The following is an 8,942-nucleotide window of genomic DNA, read 5'->3' on the forward strand; positions in this document are numbered from 1 at the left end:
AGCTCCAGGAGGGAGAGAGAAGCGGTATACCTGGGTAGTTTCTGTCGTGTGTAGTAGCAGTGCACACAGTTTAATGAAAACCATACTTCTTTCTGTTTGCCATTAAGGAGTTCTAGGGTCAAGATCTACCTAGTGAGTAAATGTGCCTGCGTGGTAGGTCACTTCAGTCATGTCTTACTCTTTGGGACCCTATGGACTGTAGCCCATCAGGCTCCTCTGTCCATGGGATTTCCCAGGCAAGAATACTGGAGTGAGTTGCTGTGCCTTCCTCCAGGGGATCTGTGCAACCAGGGATCGAACCCTCATCTCTTATGTCTCCTGTATTGGTAAACAGGTTCTTTACCACTAGTACCACTGGGAAGCCCCAGTGAGTAAATATCCATCTCATAATCCCCGCTTAACCAGGATAATCACAGGAGTTTTCAATACAACTTTAGTAATCTGGTTTTTTAATTTATTTTATTATTGAAGGATAATTGCTTTACAGAATTTTGCTGTTTTCTGTCAAACCTCAACATGAATCAGTCATAGGTATACATACATCCCCTCCCTTTTGAAACTCCCTCCCATCTCCCTCCCCATCCCACTCCTCTAGGTTGGTACAGAGCCCCTGTTTGAGTTTCCTGAGCCATACGGCAAATTCCTGATGGCTATCTATTTTACATTTGGCAATGTAAGTTTCCATGTTACTCTTTCCATACATCTCACCCTCTCCTCCACTCTCCCCATGTCCACAAGCCTATTCTCTATGACTGTTTCTTCATTGTGCCCTGTGAATAAATTCTTCAGTACCACTTTTCTAGATTCCATATATATACATTAGAAAATGATATTTATCTTTCTCTTTCTGACTCACTTCACTCTGTTTATTAGGTTCTAGGTTCATCCACCTCATTAGAACTGACTCAAAGGATTCCTTTCTATGGCTAAGTAATATTCCATTGTGTATATGTACCACAGCTTCTTTATCTGTTCATCTGTTGATGGACATCTAGCTTGCTTCTATGTTCTACTACAGTAAACAGTGCTGCAATGAACAATGGGATACATGTGTCTTTCAATTTTGGTTTCCTTAGGGTATATGCCTAGGAGTGGGATTGCTGGGTCATATGGTGGTTTTATTCCTAGTTTTTGAAGGAATCTCCATACCATCTTCCATAATGGCTGCATCAATTTACATTCCCACCAACAGTGCAAGAGCATTCCCTTTTCTCCACACCCTCTCCAGCATTTATTGTTTGTCGACTTTTTGATGATGGCCATTCTGACTGGTGTGAAGTGATATCTCATTGTAGTTTGGATTTGCATTTCTCTAATAATGAGTGATGTTGAGCATCTTTTCATGTGTTTGTTAGCCATCTCTATGTCTTCTTTGGATAAATGTCTGTTTAAGTCTTTTCCCCACTTTTTGATTGGGTTGTTCATTTTTCTGGTATTGAGTTGTATGAGCTGCTTGTATATTTAGGAAATTAATTCTTTGGCAGTTGTTTCATTTGTTATTATTTTCTCCCATTCTGAGGGTTGTGTTTTCACCTTGCTTATAGTTTCCTTTGCTATGCAAAAGCTTTTAAGTTTAATCAGGTACCACTTGTTTACTTTTGTTTTTATTTCCATTACTTTAGGAGGTGGGTCATAGAGGATCTTGCTTTGATTTATGTCATCGAGTGTTCTGCCTATGTTTTCCTCTAAGAGTTTTATAGCTTCTGGTCTTACATTTAGGTCTTTAATCTACTTTGAGTTTATCTTTGTATATGGTGTTAGGAAGTGTTCTAATTTCATTCTTTTACATGGAGCTGTCCAGTTTTCACAGCACCATTTATTGAAGAGGTTATCTTTGCCCCATTGTATATTCTTGCTGCCTTTGTCAAAAAAAAACAAGGTACCCATAGGTGCATGGGTTTATTTCTGGGCTTTCTATCTTGTTCCATTGGTCTATATTTCTGTTTTTGTGCCAGTGCCATATTGTCTTGATGACTGTGGCTTTGTAGTATAATCTGAAGTCAGAAAGGTTGATTCCTTCAGTTCCATTCTTCTTTCTCAAGACTGCTTTGACTATATAGGGTCTTTTGTGTTTTCACATGAATTGTGAATTTTTTTTGTTCTAGTTCTGTGAAAAATGCCATTGATAATTTGATAGGGGTCACACTGAATCTGTAGATTGCATTTGGTAGTATAGTCACTTTCACAATATTGATTCTTCTTACCCAGGAACATGGAACATCTCTCCATCTGTTTGTGTCATCTTTGATTTTTTCAATAGTATCTTATAGTTTTCTGTGTACAATTATTTTTGTCTACTTAGATAAGTTTATTCCTAGATATTTAATTCTTTTTGTTGCAATGGTGAATGGGATTGATTCCTTAATTTCTCTTTCTGATTTTTCATTGTTAGTATATAGAAATACAAGTGATTTCTGTGTATTGATTTTGTATCCTGTAACTTTGCTAAACTCACTGATTAGCTCTAGTAATTTTCTGATACTATCTTTAGGGTTTTCTACGTATAGTATCATGTCATCTGCAAACAGTGAGAGCTTTACTTCTTCTCTCCCATTCTGGATTCCTTTTATTTCTTTTTCTTCTCCGGAAGTAGCTAGAACTTCCAGAACTATGTTGAATAATAGTGGTGAATTTGGACATCTTTGTCTTCTTCCTAATTTTAGGGGGAATGCTTTTGGTTTTTCTCCATTGAGAATAATGTTTGCTGCAGGCTTATCATCAGTTCAGTTCAGTCCAGTCACTCAGTCATATCCGACTCTTTGCAACCCCATGGACTGCAGCACGCCAGGCTTCTCTATCCATCACCAACTCCTGGAGCTTACCAAACTCATGTCATTGAGTCAGTGATGCCATCCAACCATCTCAACTTCTGTCATCCCCTTCTCTTCCTGCCTTCAATCCTTCCCAGCATCAGGGTCTTTTCTAATGAGTCAGTTTTTCACATCAGGTGGCCAAAGTATTGGAGCTTCAGCTTCAGCATCAGTCCCTCCAATGAATAGTCAGACCCGATTTCCTTTAGGATGGGCTGGTTGGATCTCCTTGCAGTCCAAGAGACTCTAGTCTTCTCCAACACCACAGTTCAAAAGCATCAGTTCTTTGGCTCTCAGCTTTCTTTATAGTCCGACTCTCACATCCATACATGACTATTGGAAAAACCATAGCCTTCACTAGATGGACCTTTGTTGGCAAAGTAATGCCTCTGCTTTTAGATGTGCTAAGTTGTTCATAACTTTTCTTCCAAGGAGCAAGCATCTTTTAATTTCATGGCTGCAGTCACCATCTGCAGTGATTTTGGAGCCCCCCCAAAAATAGTCTGTTACTGTTTCCAGTGTTCCCGCATCTGTTTGCCATGAAGTGATAGGACCAGATGCCATGATCTTAGTTTTCTGAATGTTGAGTTTTAGCCAACTTTTTCACTCTCCTCTTTCACTTTCACCAAGAGGCTCTTTAGTTCTTCTTCACTTTCTGCCATAAGGGTGGTATCATCTGCATATCTGAGGTTATTGATATTTCTCCCTGCAATCTTGATTCCAGCTTGTGCTTCATCCAGGCCAGCATTTCTCATGATGTACTCTGCATATAAGTTAAATAAGCAGGGTGACAATATATAGCCTTGACAGACTCCTTTCCCGATTCGGAACCAGTCTGTTGTTCCATGTCCAGTTCTAACTGTTGCTTCTTGACCTGCATACAGATTTCTCAGGAGGCAGGTAAGGTGCTCTGGTATTCCCATCTCTTTAAGAATTTTCCACAGTTTGTTGTGATCTATACAGTCAAAGGCTTTAGCATAGTCAATGAAGCAGATGTTTTTCTGGAATTTTCTTGCTTTTTCGATGATACAATGGATGTTGACAATTTGATCTCTGGTTCCTCTGCCTTTTTTAAATCCAGCTTGAACATCTGGTTCTTGGTTCATGTACTGTTGAAGCCTCATTGGCAGAATTTTGAGCATTACTTTACTAGCATGTGAAATGAGTGCAATTGTGCAATAGTTTGAGCATTCTTTGGCATTGCCTTTCTTTGGGATTGGGATGAAAACTGACATTTTCCTGTCCTGTGGCCACTGCTGAGTTTTCCAAATTTACTGGCATATTGAGTGCAACACTTTCACGGCATCATCTCTTAGGATTTGAAATAGCTCAACTGGAATTCCATCACCTCTACTAGCTTTGTTTGTAGTGATGCTTCCTAAGGCCCACTTGACTTTGCATTCCAGGATGTCTGGCTCTAGGTGAGTGGTCACACCATTGTGATTATCTGGGTTGTGAAGATCTTTTCTTGTATAGTTTTTCTGTGTACTCTTGCCACCTCTTCTTAATAGCTTTTGCTTCTGTTAGGTCAATACCATTTCTGTCCTTTATTGTGCCCATCTTTGCATGAAACATTCCCTTGGTATCTCTAATTTTCTTGAAGAGATCTCTAGTCTTTCCCATTCTATTGTTTTCCTCAATTTCATTGCATTAATCAGTGAGGAAGGCTTTCTTATCTCTCCTTGCTGTTCTTTGGAACTCTGCATTCAAATGGGTATATCTTTCCTTTTCTCCTTTGCCTTTTGCTTCTCTTCTTTTCATGGCTATTTGAAAGGCCTCCTCAGGCAACCATTTTGCCGTTTTACATTTGTGTTTTCTTATTATATATGGCCTTTACTCTGGGGCTTCCCTGTAGCTCAGTCGGTAAAGAATCTGCCTGCCTTGCAGAAGACCTGGGTCCAATCCCCGGGGTGGGAAGATCCCCTGGAGAAGGAAATGGGTATCCTTGCCTGGAAAATCTCATGGACAGAGGAGTCTGGTGGGCTGCAGTACATGGGGTTGCAAAGAGTCAGGCACGACTGAGCGACTAATACAACAACAACATGTTGAGGTATGTTCGTTATAGGCCCATTTTTTAAAGAGTTTTAATCATAAATCAGTGCTGAATTTTGTCAAAGGTTTTTTGTGCATCTATTGAGATTATCATGTGGTTTTTATCTTTTAAGTTGTTAATATGGTATATCACATTGGTTGATTTGTGTGTATTGAAGAATCCTTGCCTTCCTGGAATAAACCCAACTTGATCATGGTGTATGCGCTTTTTGATGTGTTTCTGAATTCTGTTAGCTAAAATTTTGTTGAGGATTTCTGCATCTATGTTCATCAGTGATATTGGCCTGTAGTTTTCTTTTTGTGTGTTGTCTTTGTCTGGTTTTGGTATCAGGGTGATGGTGGCCTCATAGAATGAGTTTGGAAGTATTCCTTCCTCCGCAATTTTTTGAGTTTTAGAAGGATAGGCATTCGCTCCTCTCTAAATGTTTGATAGAATTCTCCTGTGAAGCCGTCTGGTCCTTGGGTTCTGTTTTTTGGGAGGTTTTTGACCACAGGTTCAATTTCAGTGCTTGTAATTGGGTTGTTTATAATTTCTATTTCTTCCTGGTTCAGTCTTGAAAGATTGAACTTTTCTAAGAATCTGTCCATTTCTTCCAGGTTATCCATTTTATTGCCATATAGTTGTTCATAATAGTCTCTCATAATCCTTTGTATTTCTGCATTGTCTGTTGTAACCTCTCCTTTTTTCATTTTTAGTTTTGTTGATTTGATTCTTCTGTCTTTTTTTCTTGATGAGTCTGGCTAAAGGTTTGTCAATTTTGTTTATCTTCTCAAGAATCAGCTTTTAGTTTTATCAATCTTTACTATTATTTTGTTTCTTTTTCGTTTATTTCTGCTCAGATCTTTATGATTTCTTTCCTTCTACTAATTTGGGGGGGAGGGTTGTTCTTCTTTTTACAGTCGTTTTAGGTGTAAAGTTAGGTGGTCTATTCGATGTTGTTCTTGTTTCTTGAAGTAGGATTGTGTTGCTATAAACTTCCCTATTAGAACTGCTTTGCTGCATCCCATAGGTTTTGAGTTGTCATGTTTTCATTGTCATTTGTTTCTAGAAATTTTTTTATTTCACTTTTTAGTTCTTCAGTAAGCTGTTGGTTGTTTAGAAGTGTATTGCTTACTCTTAATGTGTTTGTGTTTCTTACAGTTTTTTTTTTTTTCTTGTAATTGATATCTAGTCTCATAGCATTGTGGTCAGAGAAGATGCTTGATATGATTTCAGTTTTCTTAAATTTACTGAGTTTTTATTTGTGACCCAAGATGTGGTCTATCCTGGAGAATGTTCCATGTGCACTTGAGAAGGTGTATTCTTCTGCATTTGGATGGAATATCCTGAAGATATCAATGAGATTCATCTCATCTAATGTGTCATTTAAGACTTGTGTTTCCTTATTAATTTTCTGTTTTGATGATCTGTCCATTGGTGTGAGTGGGGTGTTAAAGTCTCCTACTATTATTGTGTTACTGTCAATTTCTCCTTTTATGTCTGTTAGTCTTTGTCATATATTGAGGTGCTCCTATGTTGGGTGCATAGATGTTCACAATTGTTATGTCTTCCTCTTAGATTGATCCTTGATCATTATGTAGTGTCCTTCCTTATCTCTTGTAATCTTTATTTTAAGGTCTGGTATGTCTGATATGAGGATCGCTACTTCAGCTTTCTTTTGCTTCCCATTTGCGTAAAATATATTTTTCCATCCTCTCACTTTCAGTTTATATGTGTCTTTAGGTCTAAAGTGGGTTTCTTGTAGACAGCATATATATGGGTCTTGTTTTTGTATCCATTCAGCCAGTCTGTGTCTTTTGGTTGGAGCATTTAATCCACTTACATTTAAAGTAATTATTGATATATGTTCCTATTGCCATTTTCTTAATTATTTAGGGTTGATTTTGTAGATCTTTTTTCTTTTCTTGGGTTTTTTTTTACTATATAAGTCCCTTTAACATTTGTTGTAAAGCTGTTTTTGTGGCACTGAATTCTCTTAACTTTTGCTTGTCTGAAAAGCTTTTTATCTCTCCATCAATTTTGAATGAGATCCTTGCCGGGTACAGTAATCTTGGTTGTAGATTTTTCCCTTTCAGTACTTTAAATATATCCTGCCATTCCCTTCTGGCCTGCAGAGTTTCTGCTGAAACATCAGCTGTTAAATGTATGGGGTTTCCCTGTATGTTACTTGTTGCTTTTCACTTGCTGCTTTTTTTTTTTTTTGGCAATTTATTATTTTATTTTGGCAATATCTGGCAATTTATTAACCAATGGAACATACTGAACAACAAACTATCTTACATCTTTCAGAAAGAAGAAACACTAGATTTGAAAACACATCATCCACTGAATTTGGACACAACACCTCTACTCAATTAAGAGAAACATTTGTACCGTCCAGGTCTTTACTTTTACACCCAGCAGGCCATAAATTCATAGGGAATGGGCTCCAACAGTTCAGGTTCCTTTCCATTGGTCCTCATGAAGTGTGCTTCTCTGGGTGGAGCAGGCTGGTGCTTCAGCAGAACCCAAATCCCTTTCTTTTTGGCTTCCTTCTTTTTCTGATCATTTTCCTTCAAATGTTTCAGAAAGCTATCTAGGCTCTTAGAGTTCTTAATATGTTCAACAGGCACATTAATTCTCTTGGCAAGAATCTTGCCTTTAACTTATTTGTTTACAATGATGCCAAGAGCATACTGGGTAACATTGTAGACTCTCCCAGTTTTGCCATGGCAACATTTGTGGGGCATTCCTTTTTGAACAGTACCCATTCCCTTGATATCTACAATATCACCCTTCTTGTAGATTTGGATGTACATGGCCAAAGGGACAACTCCATGCTTTCTAATAGGCCTAGAGAACATGTAGCAGGTGCCCCTCCTCTTCTTCTTTGTGTTGGTCATTTTGGCGAATTACTGGAAGATGGTGGTTCCAGCCGACAGGCTCCCTTGCTGCTTTTAATATTCCTTCTTTGTGTTTAGTCTTTGTTAGTTTGATTAATATGTGTCCTGGTGTGTTTCTCCTTGGGTTATCCTGTATGGAAGTCTTTGCACCTCTTGGACTTGATTGACTATTTCTTTTTCCATGTTTGGGAATTTTTCAACTATAATCTCTTCAAAATTTTTCTTATACCCTTTCTTTCTCTTCTTCTTCTGGGACCAATATAATTCGAAAGTTGGTGCAGTTGATATTGTCCCAGAGGTCTCTGAGACTATCCTCAGTTCTTTCCATTCTTTTTTACTTTATTCTGCTCTTCAGAAGTTATTTCCACCGTTTTATCTTCCAGCTCACTGATTCACTCTTTGGCTTCAGATGTTCTACTACTGATTTCTTCTAGAGTATTTTTCATTTCAGTAATTGTGTTGTTTGTCTCTGTATGTCTATTCTTTAATTCTTCTAGGTCTTTGTTAATTGATTCTTGCATTTTCTCCATTTTCGTTTTCAAGGTTTTTGATCATCTTTACTATCATTATTCTGAATTCTTTTTCAGATAGTTTGCCTATTTCCTCTTCATTTATTTGTACTTCTGTGTTTGTAATTTGTTCCTTCATTTGTGTAGTGTTTCTCTGCCTTTTCATTATTTTTTTTTAAATTATTGTGTTTGAGCTCTCTTTTTCCCAGGCTTGAAGGTTGAATTCTTTCTTCCTTTTGGTTCCTGTCCTCCTAAGGTTGGTCCAGTGGTTTGTGTAAGCTTCATATAGGGTGAGATTTGTGCAATTTTCATTTGTTTGTTCGTTTGTTTTCCCTCTGATGGGAAAGGCTGAGTGGGGTGGTAATCCTGTCTGCTGAAGACTGAGTTTGTATTTTTGTTTTGTTTGTTGTTTAGATGAGGCTTCCTGCACAGGGTGCCACTGGTGGTTGGGTGATGCTGGGTCTTGTAGTCAAGTGGTTTCCTTTGTGTGAGTTCTCACTATTTGATACTCCCTAGGGTTAGTTCTCTGGTAGTCCAGGGTCTTGGAGTCAGTGCTGCCACTCCAAAGGCTCAGGGGTTAATCTCAAAATAAGACACAGAGACACAAGGTGAGCAAAAGCTGTTTGAAAAATGGTATCAATGGACTTGCTTGATTCAAGATTGTCATGAATCTTCAATTTGTAAAAAT

General features: G+C 38.1%; 1 pseudogene; it reads right to left on the reverse strand.

The window, feature by feature from the left end:
- Nucleotides 1-7,253: 7,253 nt before the first annotated feature.
- Nucleotides 7,254-7,745, reverse strand: LOC122446782 (annotated as a pseudogene).
- Nucleotides 7,746-8,942: the final 1,197 nt, after the last annotated feature.

The sequence above is a fragment of the Cervus canadensis genome, chromosome 8, assembly GCF_019320065.1.
Source record: "Cervus canadensis isolate Bull #8, Minnesota chromosome 8, ASM1932006v1, whole genome shotgun sequence".
NCBI lineage: Eukaryota > Metazoa > Chordata > Mammalia > Artiodactyla > Cervidae > Cervus > Cervus canadensis.